Source organism: Lycorma delicatula, chromosome 2 (assembly GCF_047948215.1).
Source record: "Lycorma delicatula isolate Av1 chromosome 2, ASM4794821v1, whole genome shotgun sequence".
Classification (NCBI taxonomy): domain Eukaryota; kingdom Metazoa; phylum Arthropoda; class Insecta; order Hemiptera; family Fulgoridae; genus Lycorma; species Lycorma delicatula.
The window spans coordinates 237,954,891-237,974,449 of NC_134456.1; the positions used below are offsets into that span (position 1 = coordinate 237,954,891).

The 19,559-nt window shown below is 30.4% G+C and overlaps 1 long non-coding RNA gene across 3 annotated transcripts in view; it reads left to right on the plus strand.

Annotated features, from left to right (window-relative positions):
- Positions 1–17,795, plus strand: part of LOC142320392 (uncharacterized) — a 52,720-nt gene extending 34,925 nt beyond the window's left edge. For 2 of the 3 annotated variants that reach the window (XR_012755370.1, XR_012755371.1), the window contains exons 4-5: positions 7,768–7,850; positions 17,042–17,792. This is a non-coding gene — a long non-coding RNA (uncharacterized LOC142320392). Of the gene's footprint in view, positions 1–7,767; positions 7,851–16,671; positions 16,771–17,041 lie in introns of all 3 variants that reach the window. The other variant, XR_012755372.1, reaches the window with a different exon arrangement.
- Positions 17,796–19,559: the final 1,764 nt, after the last annotated feature.

Below are 19,559 nucleotides of genomic sequence, written 5' to 3' on the forward strand. Positions count from 1 at the left end.
AGCAATTTTAGGCCTCAGATTAATAGTAGAAGGAAGATCAAAGAAAAACAAACCAACATACTTGGCGTTTATAGACCTAGAAAAGGCATTCGATAACGTAGACTGGCATAAAATTTTCAGCATTTAAAAAAAATTTAGGGTTCAAATACAGAGATAGAAGAACAATTGCTAACATGTACAGGAACCAAACAGCAACAGTAATAATTGAAGAACATAAGAAAGAAGCCGTAATAAGAAAGGGAGTCCGACAAGGATGTTCCCTATCTCCGTTACTTTTTAATCTTTGCATGGAACTAGCAGTTAATGATGTTAAAGAACAATTTAGATTCGGAGTAACAGTACAAGGTGAAAAGATAAAGATGCTACGATTTGCTGATGATATAGTAATTCTAGCCGAGAGTAAAAAGGATTTAGAAGAAACAATGAATGGATGAAGTCCTACGCAAGAACTATCGCATGAAAATAAACAAATACAAAACAAAAGTAATGAAATGTATTAGAAATAACAAAGATGGACCATTGAATGTGAAAATAGGAGTAGAAAAGATTATGGAGGTAGAAGAATTTTGTTATTTGGGAAGTAGAATTACTAAAGATGGACGAAGCAGGAGCGATATAAAATGCCGAATAGCACAAGCAAAACGAGTCTTCAGTAAGTAATAAAATTTGTTTACATCAAAAATTAATTTAAATGTCAGGAAAAGATTTTTGAAAGTATATGTTTGGAGTGTCGCTTTATATGGAAGTGAAGCTTGGACAATCGGAGTATCTGAGAAGAAAAAACTAGAAGCTTTTGAAATGTGGTGCTACAGGAGAATGTTAAAAATCCGGTGGGTGGATAAAGTGACAAATGAAGAGGTATAGCGGCAAATAGATGAAGAAAGAAGCATTTGTTAAAATATAGTTAAAAGAAGAGACAGACTTATAGGCCACATACTAAGGCATCATGGAATAGTCGCTTTAATATTGGAAGGACAGGTAGAAGAAAAAATTGTGTAGGCAGGCCATGTTTGGAATATGTAAAACAAATTGTTAGGGATGTAGGATGTAGGGGGTATACTGAAATGAAACGACTAGCACTAGATAGGGAATCTTGGAGAGCTGCATCAAACCAGTCAAATGACTGAAGACAAAAAAAAAATATGCCCCACGTTTTAAAAAATTCTAAGTATTATTTTTTTTTTTTTAAATTGAATTTTAAGATCTGAGTTATAATGGAAAATTTTAATGTTAGTCTATGTTCAGTTAATAAAATAATTTTGTGCCAAATTTATCTGCTTTTATGTGTAATATTAATCAAAACTACTCAAGTAGTTAATATTCCCCTAAATACTACTAAATTTGAGGTGTAATACTCTACAGGTTTTATGAGGGATGATTGAAGTGTACCAGATAGGCCATATAAAACCATTCTCACCAATCTAACACAGTATTTTATGATACATACTGTGTAAGAAGATGGTATGTTTGTTGTGTATGTGTATTAATAGAAGGTCATTGACTTGCTCATAAGCCTTCCCCTTCCATTCAGTGAGTCTGTAGTATAGTTAATATTCCCCTAAATACTACTAAATTTGAGGTGTAATACTCTACAGGTTTTATGAGGGATGATTGAAGTGTACCAGATAGGCCATATAAAACCATTCTCACCAATCTAACACAGTATTTTATGATACATACTGTGTAAGAAGATGGTATGTTTGTTGTGTATGTGTATTAATAGAAGGTCATTGACTTACTCATAAGCCTTCCCCTTCCATTCAGTGAGTCTGTAGTATTTGTACGTCATGGTGTATTCAACTGAGCAGCATGTTTTCACTGTGGAGGAATATATATTCACACAATTTAAATAAATGTGGTTTGTGAAAGGTTTCATGGACTAATCCTAGAAGTAATGTTCCTGCAAAATAAAGAATTCAAGATTTAATGAAAACTGGCAAACAGTGCAACTGACTCACTCTCTTCACAGTTACCACTGTGAAGAGAGTGACACAACCAACTGTTTGACCAGAAGTTGTTGTTGGTGTAGCAGATACTACTAGAAGGAGTCTCACAGGTCAACACGATGATTATCCTGACAAACAGGAGTTTCTCAAACAATGTGTTGACATATACTGTACGGTTTACAAATGAAAGCCTATCATGTGAGACTTGTAGAATTAAAACAACATAAAAGATAAAATGAGTAAATTACTGTTAGTGGCTCTTACAGAATATTAAAGGATTCCTTGATCCTTTTCTCTACATTTCAATAGATGAAATGTAGTTCCATTTATCAGGCTACGTTAATTCTCATAATATGCAGGCGGCACTGGGGTACACAGAACCCAAATGAAACTCATTCAAAAACCACCTGGATTGTCGGACCCATATTCTTTGAGAAGACTGTTAATAGTGACATCCATTTACAATTACGAAGAATTTATGCATAACTTGATTCCAGAAGAACTTTCTTGTGGTTATTTCCAACAAGACGGAGTAATTTAACATGCTTGTAAACAGTCTTTCACTCGAATCCACCAATATTTCACGAAATAGAACAATCAGTAACGACTTTGGTCGCCTTGATCTTCAGACTTATTACTGTGCAATTTTTACCTTTGGGCCTATTTGAGAGGGATAGACTATAAGAAAAACCCACAGACATTGGAAGAGTTGAAAGACAACATACGGGAAGAGACTTGCCAGGATTCTAGTTGGAAATTGAATATGAATTGCCATGTTGAACTTTGTATAGTAGCTGGTAGTGCTTTTTGAACAGAGACTTTAAAATTGTATTGCAACATCTTAAAGATTTATTTTTTCTGAAGCGTTGTAACTGAAAATCAATAAATGTCAGTAATTTAATATTATTTTTGCTTTTCATTTTTAAATTTTTATTTCCGGAGGCCAGTTTTATTTGGTTCACTCTGTAATAAACAGTCACTCGTAACTCGGAAATGACACACTTGGATAGCACTTAATAAGTGCAATACATGTCGACCCAGTTTTCCGTGGATTCAAAATTTAAATAATAAGATCGTTTAAATTATTAGAGGCATGTGCAGAGACTTCATGTGTTGAAAGCTTGAATCGAAGCAGAGATGTTAAAAGGTTTTTCTTGCTAGATTTTTATATTCATTTTTAATTACTACAATAATGCTTCACGTGCCCATTTTGCGAGAACCAGACCTTCCCTGAGTAAGTTCGCAGGATCTATTCTCAAAGTATCAGAAATACTAAATGTATACAATACTTTGCAGTAAATTAAAAGTATATGACAAAACTTACTTTATATAGCTATCCTGTTCTATCTTGAAGATGTCAAGATACATACAAGAAACCAACATCAGAAAAAAACCTAGAATTCTAATTTTCTTATGTAATAAGGTTTCTTTTTTTTTAAGATTTGAACCAAATCTATCTTTTCATATGAATAGCACACCATTAACTTAAAAGGTTAAATTTTATTAAAGATCGATTAATTGTTAAATTTCGCTTGTTATTTATTATTTTTTACAATATATAAATTTTAAAAAATTGGAGTGTTAATTAGAGTATCATGTAAATACAAATTCATTACTTTTATTTATAAATATGAATAAAATATATTTTTAAACTATTTATATAATGTGGTTTCTCTGTTCTCACTCTCATATGTATTTTATTTATATATGTAAACAGACAATTTTGTTTATTTTTAATAATTTTTCTATTTGTACTATATTAATGAAATAAAATTTATATATATATATATTTTTTATGTAATATCAATTTTATAAAAATATACATTTAATAATAATTTTATATATATATATATATATAAAATTATGTATAGTACATAATTATATTTAATCTTTACAAAAACACTTGCATATAAAAATAATATAATGTTAAGATATTACATTAAAATTTAAATTAACTAGGGGTTAATACCATCTAGGAGAAAAGTACATTTTAAAAAATAGTAAATGTGAATCTTATTAAAATGTTGAGCCGATTTATATGATAAATTTTCTAAATATTTTTAAAGTTGAAACTGCAAAAAGTCATTCCTTTAAAGTGAAATTAAGTTTATAGGTGTGATTTTTTTAAAAAAAAACTTTGCCTCGCCCTAATTACATCGGTTATCTTTAACCGATAGAAAGAAAAAATACCGGTCGAGTTAATTCATTAGTTATGGATTAATGATCAGATACAATCCTACTAGCGGCCAAATCTATGTTTCATAATTCTATATATGTAATATGAACAGAGCTGCTTTTTATATTAATTTACCGAGTCTAGTTTATTGAAGGAGTATGCTTATTTACTTTAGATACAGCTGTTTACTTCACAATTGAAGCTATTAGAATTTGATTATGTGATCTCATAAAACTCGTGACTTCTTATTACCAGAATTATAATTTAAAAAAATTAATAAATCTAGCTTCATGCTACAATGAATTTTAATAGTAGGACTATTTTACAGTAATTATTTTACATAATTCATTGTGATAAAACAAGTGATAAAATTAAAAATTTTAAAAACCCCATAAAGCTTATTTTGAAGAAACATATCTACTGCAGTGCCCCCTGGTGTCTTGTAACCATAAAATACGTCCAAGAACCTACTCTGAAGTGATACCTATGTTAGGTAATGCAAAAAATCACATCAAAATTGGCCCAGCTGTTATAGAGAAACACTATTGCAGCGCTCTGGTGGCCTATAATGATAAAACATGTCTAAGAACCTGCTGTGAAGTGATATATCTATGTAATACAAAAAACACATCAAAATTGGTCCAGTAGATTTTAGGAAATTGGACACATACACACAAAAGCTCTTGTATCAAACACATATGCTGTCTCTGTTCTGTCATGGGTAATAAAAAAATACCATTGATGTAAGTTCCAGCATTCTTATATGAATCCAGACATGACAAGGTCAGATGCTATATCCATCAAGCTAATAATAAAGAATAAACGATTCAAGATTAAGGAAAACTAAAACGTTAACAAAAAAAAAGTTTGAAGAAATGATGAGAAGAACAATCTACCCTTGTAAAAACTGTATTAAGTGACAAATAACTCCATTCAGAGAAAATTTAAGATTTCTCTAGTCATTGGGCATTAATCTAACCCACAATTTCTTAGAAGATCATGATATTTTTGTGCAAATTGTACCGGCATATTAGCGATCGATAATTTTGGGATTAACAGATCCAGTAAAACCTGCATTTCCTTCAAAACTTAAACAACAATGTAAGAACTGGTTCGGGGGTTCCTTAACAACATCACTTTTATCCAGAATTTTGTATTATTGCCCTAACTTAGAATGTTCAAAGAGTTGTTCTAATATATTTGTAACCGTTTTAAAAGTGATTCGATAATAGTTAAATTTAAAATTTAAAGATTTATTTATTTTAAAAATTTATTAGATTTAAACAGCTTAGACATAAAATTTCATCAGGATGTGATGATATATACCCCTTTTTCAAGATTATAATTTGTTTGATTCTATATCATATATATCTTTGCACATGACATGTTTTGAACAATATCATGGGTTTTTTTATAGATACTTTAGAAATAAACTTATTTTATTGGATTTATATTTTTATAGATATTAATTTGATAATTTTTATCTTTAGATGTACTTAATAGTTTGATATGTTTTTGTTTATAACCGCTGACAATTATATTAATTTAAAAGTATATCCTGAATCAACTATTTAGTTTGTTTTATCATTGTAAAAATGTATATTTTTAAATTATGTTTGTATCAATAATAAATAATAAGATTTAATATTTTTTCTAAAAAAAAATAATAATATTTAGTGGATATTTGTAAATAATTGTTTTACCTTTACATTTCTAAAATATCATAACATAAGATAATGTATTGTTTTTTTAATAGGAATATTTTTAATAAAATTGCTTCTAATGATTTTTGAGAAATAATATATATATTTAAATTGAACAAAAGTTTTTTTTTCATAATATTTCACTGTTTATTAGTACAATAATAAATTTTATTTGAATATATAAAATTTTATCATGTAAAAATAAACTACACAAATATTAATTATACAACAAAACTGCAATTTGGACAAAAATATGGAAGATACAGAATAAAAAAAAGGAAAGAATAATTAGAAAAAAATATTACCACTTGTAAGTAGAAACACAGTTAAATGTAGAAACTATGATGAAATAGATCAAACTATAGAGAAAAAAAAATGGCTGTAATGAAGAAGCAAAGATTAATAATGTTCTTTGGTCACCTTACCAATGAGTAAAAATATAATCAAAATTTCTTATTATAATCATTTTGATAATAATTTCTTATTATAATCATTTTGATAATAATTTCTTATTATAATCAAAATTTTTTTATTAGAAATATAAACTTAAAAATAAAAAATGCAAAAAAATTGCAGATCAGGTTAACTAACCAAATCTCTTGATTTCTTTTGTAATAGGAAAACAGAAATAAACTGGATTAAAGAAGTTAACAAATTACTTAAAATTTAAAAATATAACGAAAAAAGATATTAAACATAAAATTAAAACCAAAATAATTATCTTATAGGATTTCCAAAAACAAATGACCAGGAAAGAAAATCTGAAAATGAAATGGTTGGAAGAACGTAATGAACAACATGTGGAGAAAATGAAGAGGTACTAAGTAGAGAGAAAATACAACAATGAAGAAAGAAGTCAAGAACATATGAATGTGGTCCTAAAGCGGCAAAAATTGAAAATAAAAATAACAACAATAATTTTTATACAACATTTCATGTTTTGATGGAATTTTATAAACAAATCGAATATACATATTTTATTTCACAAAGTTCTTTTATCTCCAGTCCATACATAATTACAACCTATGAAATACGTAATCATCACATGTAGTGGCATATTCAGTGCGTCAGAAGCTTAATTACCATAATGTAGTGACATAAATTTTAAGCAAAAAAGATTAAAACTGAACTCAAATATGAAATATAAATAAAAGGATGAAGTGGATGCATGGAGAACTCTGTGATGGAGCTGCAGTGTGGGAAGGTGTAGGAGCATTGACCTTACTCCTGAAAGTGGATCAAAGCAGAGAGAGATATATTAGATATATTAGAGGCTTATTAAATTTGTTGAGTTATGCGAGATGCATATGTATGTATATGTCAACATGTACGTATGACGTACATACGTAGACGTCATGCTGAAACTAGTCAAAATGGATTCAGGGATGGTTAAAATGTATATTTCCATTGAAATCTGAAAACCAAAATTCTTCACGATCACAATACTTCCTTTACTTCATACAAGGAAATAAAAAGGTGGTTATCTCATCTATGTATGCTTTTAAACCTCATAGAGGACTGCAAAATATACAAAATTGAAGACGATATTGATGACATTGTTAGTGCAGAAATAATTGATCAATCCCAATCAAAATGATATAATTTGGTTACCAAACATATGATTCATGATCCATGTGGTGTTTATAATTTAAATCAGTCTGTGTGGAAGATGGAAAATATAAGAAAGAATTTCCTAAATATTATAATGAATTCACAAAAGATAGTATGAATTATTATCCTCTCTATTGCATAAGAGATAATTGTAAAAATATCACAAAACCTATAAGAGAATCTCCAGTAGAACTTAATAACTACATAAATGCATATTTATCTACCTTGTGCCATATAACCCTTCCTTCTCCTCTACTTCCAAGCACACATTATTGTTAAGATTTGCTCCAATGTTAAAAGTGTAAAATACCTATATATGTATGTTTACTAGGGCCAGGATTGTTGCAGTGCTCAAATCACATTTGAAGGTGAAGTTCTAAATTATGATGAAATACCAACATTTCTAAATACAAGGTATGTCAGCCCTATAGTAGCAGCTTTTCATATACACGGTCAGTCACACACATTATTGTTAAGTTACCAGGTTCACAGTAAATATATTTTGTAGAGGAAAATGAGGCAGAGACTTTGCTCAAGGCATAATTGAAAAAGAATAAACTAATGGCTTGACTTAAGATGGACAAAATTACAAAGACAAGAAGTCCTCATATCTATTTTTAAACTTAAAATACTTAAATACTTTATTAGGACTTAAAAGTCCTCATAAAGTTTGGGATAAATCAAAGTATCAATGGCATAAGCATAAATTTTTTCAAAACCTGTAGGTAGAATGAAAAACCTGTAGTATCTGATTCAGAAACGTATTATCTATCTAAGACTCTTTTTTTGCTTTAGCCTTGAACCATTGTAAGATATTACTTCAGAGGATGAATGAAAATGGTATGTATGAATGTAAATGAAGTGTAATCTTGTACAATCTCAGGTTGACTGTTCTGAGATGTGTGGTTAATTGAAATCCAACCACCAAAGAACACCGGTATCCACAATCTACTATTCAAATCCATATAAAAGTAACTCCCTTTACTAGGATTTGAACCTTAGAACTCTTAACTTCAAAATTAGTTGATTTGCGATGATAATGACTAGACCATCTCGGTGGGCTATTAAAGATGGGCTGCTTTCCAACAACAGCACTGCTAACCTGGCAAGTTAACTGTTATTTAGAAAACTCACTGGATCCCCTCTTATAAGTAATTGGTCTTGATTTGCATTCTGTTACATGAGTTTTGTTTGCATGATATTAAAAATTGCTAATCTGAACAGAAGGCTGAGCAAATACTTTGGACAGTGTAAAAAACTTATACCAGACAGTATAAGTGGTTATTAATGAGGTAAAGCAAAATTTGATTGGCATATTTTAAAATGAACTTAGGAAATAAAAAAAAAAGACATGGGCTCTGTATGTCTCATTAATCTCATGTTTGCAATCCATATCCGCTTCAAGTTATCATTAAATCTCATGAACATTCAGTCTCGGGGATGAAATGCAACAACCAGTAAGGTAGTCATATTCACAGGACAAAATTGATAATCTGGGATGAGTCCCCTATGGTTAATAAGTATTCATCGGTATGTATAAATAGCTTCCTACAGGATATAATGGGAAATTATAAAATATTTGGCGGCAAAGTAATCATTTTAGGGAAGCCTTCAGACAAGTTTTACTTGTAGCTGAACATGGCTTAAGAGCTACACTTGTTCAAAATTTTATAAAATTCTCTCCTCTTTGGCTAGCATTTAGAAAGTTCAAGTTGAAGATAATCACAAGAGCTAATGCTGAAGAAAATGAGTTTGCTGAATTCTTGGTACAAAATGGTAATAGAGAATACCCTCATTAGACAAATTAAGTCGACAAAGAAATCAATTAATTACCCGCTTCAATTATATCCATCTCAGATATAGGCACAGAAATTTATGGTAACCGGTTCCACTTGCCAGAAGATGGTCTGAAATTTTCAAATGTAACAATCCTAGCACCAAGATATGACCACTGCCAAGAAATTGATAGGAAAGCCCTTGTTTTGATTTCTGCAGCAACAAGGTCATATGTATGTGTAAACAATTTGATAACTGAAAATGAAAGTGAACTCCTACAATTTCTCAATGAATTTCTAGATAATTTAGATCAAACTGGCCTCCATCGCATCTTGTAACCTCCTTCTCTAAATATTGATTTACCTCCTTGCATCTTGTAACTTAAAAAAAGTTCAATAGTCATGTTGCCGAGAAATTTTAATGTTGCTCAAGGCTTATTAAACAGCACAAGGCTAAGGTTATAAGGTTTGTGAATTGTGCAATAATTCTTTGGGCATGGAAACAACTGGAGTTAATAGTGGGCAAAGCGAACCCACTGGCTTGGTCTAGTGGTGAACTTGTCATTGCAAATGGAATGATTTCAATCTCGAGAGTTCTAACGTTCAAATCCTAGTAAAGGCAGTTTATTTTTATACGGATTTGAATACTAGATCATGTATACCAGTGTTCTTTACCTAATGAATTTTCTTTAAAAAAAATATAAGAAAAGTTTAATTTATATCAGAATTACTCAAGTGGAAATTAGTGATCTAGTTAGTAATCCTTATTTGTCTAAAATGCTGTCAGAGTTACTGGCTTTAAGGTTAAAAGATTGAAATCTGCTCAAAAGTACCACTAAAATAAGTTTTTCCATATTGGAAACCAAGAATTGCAGATCTATTCACCATACAAGATAATATATGATGATGTAAATTCTTTATTGGATTTGCTAAAACAGCATCACAATCCTGCAGAAAGGAGATTGTTTACAGATTGCTTATGAGTTTGAAAGCTGTTCTCCTTCACAATGGAAATGAGAAACCATCAGTCCTTTGTTGATGCTGCACAAATGAGGAAGATTTATAATAATGTGAAAATTTTACTTAACGATACAGTGTGAAAAGTATTCTTGGCACACATGTGGAGATGTAATGGTAATATATGTATAAGCTTGTTAATTTGTATTGTGTAATTATCAGTACGCAGAGGAGAAGCAGTGCTCTAAAGTAATGACGGAACGTATGTTCATGTTAGGTTAGATCACCTTCTAATTGTGTGGATCTGGGTGTTGGGATGATGGCTATGAAATACATTTAATATTGCTCTAAGGTGATCTGACTTATATTATGTAAATATATATTGATTTTCTAGTGTTGATATGAATTTTATTGTTGCTATAATATCATGTTAGGTTAGGTACTGTCACTTACTGCATTGAGGAGTATAATATGAAGCATTGTGACAAGTTATTTATGTCATTTTGTATATGTACAAGGGTAAGTCAATTATTATCTGAATGTAGCTATAAATTTTATTGCAATACAAATAGGAAACTTACATGTACATCATTTTTCAACATAGTCCCCTTGTATTTCAACGCACTAGGTCCATCGTCACACAAGCTTCCTGATACCCTCATAAAAGAAGGTTTTCGGTTGAACTGCGAGCCAGGAATGCACCGCTTCTTTCACCGTTTCAGCCGAGGTAAATCGACTGCCCTTTAATGCCTCTTTGAGTGAGTAGTAGTCAGAAGGGGCAAGATCAGGACCATACAGAGGATGAGCCAGTACTTCAAAGTTGAGTTTCTGGAGCGTTTTAGCAGTACGTGGACGGGCATTGTTGTGCAATAACACAACACCTTTTGATAGCAGTCTTCGGCGTTTGAATCACAGGCTTCAGCTTGGCAGTAAGCATCTCACTGTAACGTGCACTGTTTATTGTCATGCCCCTTTCCTCATAATGTTCCAGTACTGGGCCTTGTGAGTCCCAAAAAACCATAAGTGTCAGTTTTCCTTCGGACGGTTGGGGTCTTGAACTTTTTTGCAGGGCGAATTTGGATGTTTACATTCCATACTCTGACGTTTACTCTCCGGCTCATAATGATAGATCCATGTTTCGTCACCGGTGATGATTCTGTTTAAGAAGATGCCCTCTTTGTTACCATAGCGATCCAAATGTTTTTGGCAGATGTCCAAGCGCATTTGTTTATGCGACTGTGCGAGTCATTTTGGGACCCATCTTCAACAGACTTTATGAAACCCAAGTCTGTTGCGGATGATTTAGTAGGCAGAACAGTGACTAATTTGCAGATGATGTGCCACTTCGTCGATAGTTACTCGTCTGTCTAAGAAAACTGTGTCACGTGCACGCTCTATGTTTTCCTCATTTGTGGCGGTAAACTGTTGTCCGGCTCCTTCATCGTGCGATAGTTGCGGTAACACTTGTGCGATTGTTTTTGAATTTTCCAGTCCATTCGTAGACACTCCGTTGCGACAACACACTGTCCCCGTACTGTATCGAAAGTCTTCGATAAATTTGTTAAGCTGGGTACAAGGAATGGCTGGGATGAGATGTTACTATATATCTATAGAAAAAAAAATTTGCGAAAGACTTAAAAATTCAGGAAGTTTGGAGTCAAAGCATGGCAATGTGTCGGGCCAGGTAGATAGCCTCCATGGCTAGGGTGTTTTGGTCAACCCACATAGTGTGGGGGTTGAAGCTCCCCGATGATGGTGTAGAGAACTCTTGTGGTGGGAGAGGGTCACGGAAAGTGAAAAACATGCACAATGCACATCTAAAGCCTGTAAAGTAGGGTCGGGGAGGTAGGACTCCAGCTGAGAGGTGATCCTTTAAATATTGTGACAGAAATTGAAACTTGTGTGCATCATTATGGTCCGAGAGAAAAACCGCAAAGCATAGAATACTGGCACTATTGTTCGCACAATAAAAAGAATTCAAAACACAATCCTCTTCAAAAAAAATTCTCTTAACAGCGTTCTGGGATTCCAAACAAGTGTAAACGATTGATTACCAGTAGGCCGAATCGACTACAAATTCTGTGCAACACATGGAAACATTAAAACACCTTAATTTTAACCTTAGCATATGTTAAAAATAATATTTGCATAAGAGTGCATCCTAAAAACAGTAACACAATTTGATCTATACAGTTATATAACAACAATAATGATAGCATATTCAAAACAAACCTTTCAATTGAAAAATTTTTTGTACGCAGTTGGTATTTAATTTTAGTTTAAAGTATCAGGAAAACATAATTTTTGCCTTTTTTTTAAATCAGTCATTGCCTTCGTTGACCCCCTGAACAACCCCAATCTTCTGTGGACCACGTGAATGCCTCCAGTGCTCACAAGGGACCATTATCACCCACTTTGAGAATTTGTAACATTGTAATTCAATTTCTAAACTTCCTGTTGTTTTTCTTTCTGAATTTCTTTCTGTGCTGTATTTACATATTTGTATATTTACAACTTTTATTATTTTTTCCTAAGAAATTACGTAGAGCTTTCGAACAGTATAAGACTTCAGGCAAAACTACTGTTTTTTAGTGGGTTAATTTCACTTTTTTATGTGAATATAATATTTATAAATAACACTTCATGATGTTTGTATCATAAACTACTATCATAGAATTATATAATCCAGCAGAAGTACATGGAACATGAATGGGTGAGATCATAGGTGGTTCTGTTACTTAATTGGCTTAAGTTAACGTGTAGGCAAATGAATATGTAAAGGCATCACCTTGTCTTACTGTCATTTTTATTTGATTGGGTTTGAAAAATCAACCTTAAATTTTATCTTTTGAGTATGTTTATTTTATAATGCTTTAGAGTTATTGACAAATTATTTCAATATTTTAACTAGAGCTTCTATTGAATCATATGCCTTTAATAATCTTAGAAATATAAATATTAATTCCGGAACTCTAATTTTTTGGTTTGATTATTGTTGCGTCGCTTCCTTGCGGCAGAAGATTGAACTATTCTTGTATAATATAGTAATAAGTCAGTGTGCTACGAGCAACCATACTATACGGCCGAGTCGCCAACTAATGTATCAATATTCTTTTATTAGTAAAGTTATTAGTATCATATTATGTTTAATTCAAGTGTTTTTATTCTACAGTCCACTTTATATTAACTTCAACTATCAACACACCACAATTATTATAATCATCTTATAATTATTTTTTTTTTTTTTTTGCAAAAACAAGTGTTTTAAATTTTTACATTATTTATTCTCAAAATATCTATGGTGGAAATATGTGAATCTTTTAAAACTTAGCCCTATCAAACTAGCTGATATTTTAAATTTTCCAATTTTTTTATCTTTAGTAAATAACTGTTTTTTTATTGGCTTTTAAAATTAACTCGGGTACTACTTTTTATCTAAAGGAAAAAAATCAGATTTTTAGATTTTCTCATTTTTTACAACCAGACAAAGTATGAATCACTTCTGAAAACAGTAGCAATTCTCAAAAATACTTCTTTTTTTTTAAAGCAAAAATATTCCATGTAAGTATATTCCAACTAGTAGTATTTCAATTACAATAAATAGACTTAAATTGAGAATTATTTAGACTAATTTAAGTGAAACCTATGAAAAATCTATACTATAGTTTTCGTTTTGAAAAACTCATATTTTATTTTTGGTTAATTGAAACCCAACCACTAAAGAACATCTGTATCCACGATCTAGTATTCAAATCCAAATAAAAATAACTGACTTTATAGGACTTGACTGCTGGAACTCTTAAATTTCAAATCAACTGTTTTTAATAAATACCCCATGTTAATTAATTCTTAAAATTATATCTTCTCATGTTTTTTATAGTAGATCATTCTTTCCATTACTAAATTATAATTAAGTGGAGGAAGGGAGGTTGGTTAAGATGATACCCTACCATCAATGTCTTCTTCTTTCTTTACTGTTTAGCCTCTGGTAACTACCATTTAGATAATTCTTCAGAGGATGAATGAGGATGATATGTATGAGTGTAAATGAAGTGTAGTCTTGTACATTCTCAGTTTGACCATTCCTGAGATGTGTGGTTAATTGCAGTGATTGCAGTTCAATCACGACACGATCACACAAAAGTACCTCGATTAAAGTGAATATTTAACCTAACAAAGGATTTTTTGGTCATTATGTAGGGATATTATTTTCTGTGTATTTGGTTATTTCGACTTTTTTTGTTTGCATAGTCTTAAGTCTATCTGGGCTATAAGATGTTTTAGCTACCATCAATGTCTGGTTAATTGAAACCCAACCACTAAAGAACATCTGTACCCACGATCTAGTATTCAAATCCAAATAAAAATAACTGACTTTACTAGGACTTGACCGCTGGAACTCTCGAATTTCAAATCAACTGATTTGGGAAGACGCGTTAACCACCAAACAACAAAATAATTATCGTGTTATACTTTCGTTACTTTTATTCATACTGTACAATCTACAGTAATAGAAGCGTTATATTATGAACTTTGTAGACTAAACAAAGTAAATTGTTATACTGGGCGAGACATAAAATAAAAACACAAATATCAGAATTGATAATTATTAATTTTATTATAATAATCAAACAAAATGTTAATATTTGATCAATAACGATCATAATACATTACATTACTGAAAAAACAGTTCAAAGGAATAACATAAACAGTAGTAAATATAATAAAATATTAAAATGGAAATAATAATAATCAAAAATTGAAACTAAATGTAAACCAGCCTAAATGTACTTATGGTAGATTTCAAACCAAGCAGTTAAATTAAGAGCCGGTTGCAAAGCACACAATGAACAATAATATTGGGATTCTCTTTTGAATACACTATTTTTTGCACGCACACTCGAGCTTCATTGTTTTCCATTTGCTGTGAAATATGAATTTGGGTCTTGCCAATGCCTCTATTAACTGCTTGTTCCAGCCTTATTTTCTATCGGTTAATACAGATTAATTTTTAATAAGAAGTCAGTAATGATGTTCTTACACTTAAATTTCACCTCATCTATCACACAACTGATTACAATTAATAAAAAAAACTAACACAATTGAATGTAGAATAATGCTGATAAGAGTCCATTGAACATTAAAAACATGAATTATAGTGGTTATAATATTTGTAATCCATTGTGCATTGAATAAGTATAAAAGACTGATTAACCGGTCAAGCAGACAAATGTAACTTTTACTAAGAAACATACCCGAGTCCAGATGAAATATGGAGAGGGAGAAATTATACATACTTGTATATTTCAACAATTATAACTTCAATAAAGAAATATAAATTTGATCGGCTGATAAAATATAATGGGATCCAGGAAGGATGATAGAGACGATTATTCCCTTAATACCAATGTCGGTGATAGAAGGGATAAAGGTTTAATTTGCAAAACCATCATTTAGTTCCTCTAAATTTTCAGTTATTAGTAGGTTGTCAAAAACTTTAATTGTTTAATGAAATTTTTTTTGTTGAAACTATTTCAGAATTTGGTCAATTTCAGAATGTAATCTCAGAGTCATTTCAAATAGGTTATTTAGTGAAAAAATATTGCTCTACATAATTTGTATATCTTTTCATAAGTTTTATAGACAGTGTGATAAAATTGTATCAAAAAAAGTTATTTACCGGTGGAAAGTATAGTTTACAAATCTCAAAGCTAACCTACTTGTAAAAAATCTTAACTGTAACCTTATGGTAAAAAAAAGGTGAAGATAAATCTAAATAAAAAACTATATACTTGCTTCCAAGGATAAATACATAAAATACCTAAATAAATAACAGATGTAATTAGTCCTGGATGGAATGGAAAGAGAGATAAATAAAAGAACTCGAAGCTAGCCTACTTGTCAAAAATCAGAAATTTAACCTTACCTGCAAAATTAAAGGTGAAAATAAACCTAAATAAAAAATGTCCTTGCTTCAGTAGAACCTAAGATATTGAGAATGAAACAGATCTAATCGGTCCTGATATTAGACAGAATGAAAAGAGAGATAAATAAAAGAATAATGCCTGAAACAAGTTTTCTGAATAAGAGAATTCTATGTTGAAAGAAGAATCAATTAATTTGAGATCCACATGTATTTCAGGTCAGTGGTGTTTTTCTAAAGTGAAACCTTGACATTGAGTTCAACAGTTTGCAAGTTCAAGAGATGTGACAGCAGAATAATGATTAGTTAAGACTAGGGAGGACTGCATACAGAATCTAAATGACTACGACTAAAATGACTACTACTGCATATGACTAAAATGACTTGAACATCTTTTATAAATGATTAAGCAAAGATACTTCAACCGATGACATGATTGATTAGTAATCCTATCCGTTTTATTTGTAAAAATTATATTAAAATTAATGTTAACTTGAAATACAGACCAAGTTAGTCTAACATTTTTTTCTCAGCCATTTGAAAAAATTTCATTATTACTAATCTATATTAAAAATTACAGATTAATAAAGCTCAGGCGACCAATAAGATTTTAACATAACATTTGATGTTGATGACTGAATATGAAATGACATTCCATTCAATAAGATGTTGCGTTGAAGTAAGTGAATCTAAATTATCATTTCTGTACTTTATTTTTGAAAACATAAAATTTTTTTTTTGAATTCAGTAATTTCATACAGTAACTAATAAAATTCATTGAAGAAATGCCTTTTTGTTTTATTTTTGTAGTGGATAGTTACATCTTCATATTCATAATTAAATATACATAACCTTGAAAATAAATGATTTTATTTATAGAAAGCAATAAAATTTAATGAAGGAAAAAAAATTCATTTTTTTCTGTAATGTTCTTTCTTATTCCTGTTTAGGTATTACTTCAGAGGGTGATATGTGTGAGTTTAAGCGAAGTGTAATCTTGTACAGTCTCAGTTCAACCATTCCTCAGATGTGCGGCTTTAAATCCAACCACCAAAGAACACCAGTATCTATGATCTAGTTAGTATTCAAATACATACAAAAGTAACTGCCTTTACTAGAATTTGAACGCTGGAACTCTCGACTTCTAAATCAACTTATTTGGGAAGATGTGATCACCACTAGACCAACCTGATGGGTTTTCTGTAATGTTAGTTTAATTTGAAATTATGTAGTGTTACATATGAAGTTGTAATTGACCAATTGCATGCATCAACGTGTTTATCTCAGTATATAAAAAAGTTTAATTTTATGTAAGAATATATATACATAAAAATAGAGGTACTTTTGAGGTGATCACATTTAATATGAATACAACCATAACCTCACAAATTGGTGAGTTTAAAAGAGCAGAATTCTTGGTTCATATTTCTAGGTAGTATTTTATTAAAATGCTATAAATTTTTATATGAAAAGGAATACGATGTTAAAAATAAAAATTCAACAGTATTTTCTAAAGTGAAAGTGACAGAAGCTTAACCAGCTTTTGTCTTCAAATAACACTAATTCTACATTTTAAGGAAATAATATTGACTGATGTGAAGTAATAATATTCTATGATTTAACATAAAATAATGCATGATGTTAGGTGGTCTAATCAATAAACATCAATATGCATCCATATTTATACATGTATTTTCTTTTAATTTAAATAAAGTAAAATTTTCAGAATTTGTTTCATTAATTTAAATATAAAAGAAATCAGCAAATCCTTAATACGCTAATCTGTAACTTACTGATACTTTTATTACACAAAGCTTTTTTACATAAATTTTTTTCCCAGACCCGCAGGAACTGAGGGAAAATAAATGGAGACTTATATTTCAGGAAACAACAAGAAAATGGAGAGGAATTCTGGCTGGCGCGTAGTTAAAAATAAAGGAAAAACTTAAACAATATTTAATACATTGTTTGTAGAATACAGAATCGATATTCTAATACTGGAAAAATCAATATTCTAGTATCGAGTTGGGATTCTAAGTACAAATATTAAAATGTGAGATCTGCTAATTAGCTTTGTGAATGTAGAACTATTAAGAAATTAAAACATGGACTTTGCACAAAAAAATTAAAGATTCAGTTGCTACTGATGGAATTCCTTTCTCAATACTTAAAGTCATAAACAACAAATTTAATCGATAAATCTTTCATTAGTAGAAGATTTATCAGTAACCTCAAAATCTCTTATTATTTTGTAAAAGAAACTAACAGTATTTAATTTACAAAATTAAAGATTAATTTTTCTGGAAAAAAGGACCGGTAATAGATTTACAAATTCTTGAATTACATGTATCGATAATAATCAGCGTGGTTGAAATTCTATTGAGTTTCAACTGTTGAAAACTACTGAAATAACTATTTCCTAGCTGAATGTTTTTTAAATAACAGAAAAAAATGCTTAGCCTTGATTTTTTTTTTGAAACATTTTCTGTTTCTTTGGCACAATTTCATACAACTTCCATTCTTTGGCCTCTGACATGTAACGGTGAATCTGTGTTTCATGTACTGTAATAGAACGTTGAAGAAACTCAGCGGAATTATATTTAAATAAATTTATAATAGCCTTGAGAAGTTTACGGTCAGCTGTTAACAAATGCAGCACTCATAGAGAAGAAAGTTTTTCACACCTAAAATGTTTATAGGTGTAGTGGACACATCTATTGAAATGTTAGCGATGTCAACTAGCTCATGTGCATAATTGTAGCGGACACCGTCATGAGTCGGTGATCATTTAATACAACATTGTGGATTGTTTGAAGATTTCGTCAGTCTTAGCAGGTTTTGGATGTGCTGAGCTTTTATCATCTTAAATTGATCTACAACCACATTTAAATTCAGCAGCCCACTTTTTTAATTTAAAAAAGTGAAAAGGAAGAATTCTTTAAAGTGAATTTAAAACTTTATTATGTCTATCGGAATTACCCTTTTTAACACAAGTACTTAATAACCGTTCAAATTTAATAAATTTTTTTTAATAAATTTAATTTAAATTTAATTTTAATTAAATTTTAAATTTTAAATTTAATTAATTTAAATTTAATTTTTTTTAATAAATTTTTTTCATATTCCAAAAAAATATCCATCTTGTTTGTTTTATTCTAGTGCTATACAACTGTGAAAAAAACATATGCATCTGATATTTCATAGCATACCATATAAAGAATCATACTTGACAAATAGTAATTTGGTCATACTTGCACCACATCTGTGTTGGGTTGAGAACTTTCTGAACAGCCCAGGTAATGGATATATATCCATCTTATATATTTTAAAGCGGTATATATTTATTTATATGCAGGGTAGTGCTCTCACTGATTTAAACCTCTCTCCCATTCCTACACCTAGATTTTTTTTGTTTGTTTTGCGTAGGAGGAGGGGAAAGCTCTACCAGCCGCTGCTTGCCCGTACAAG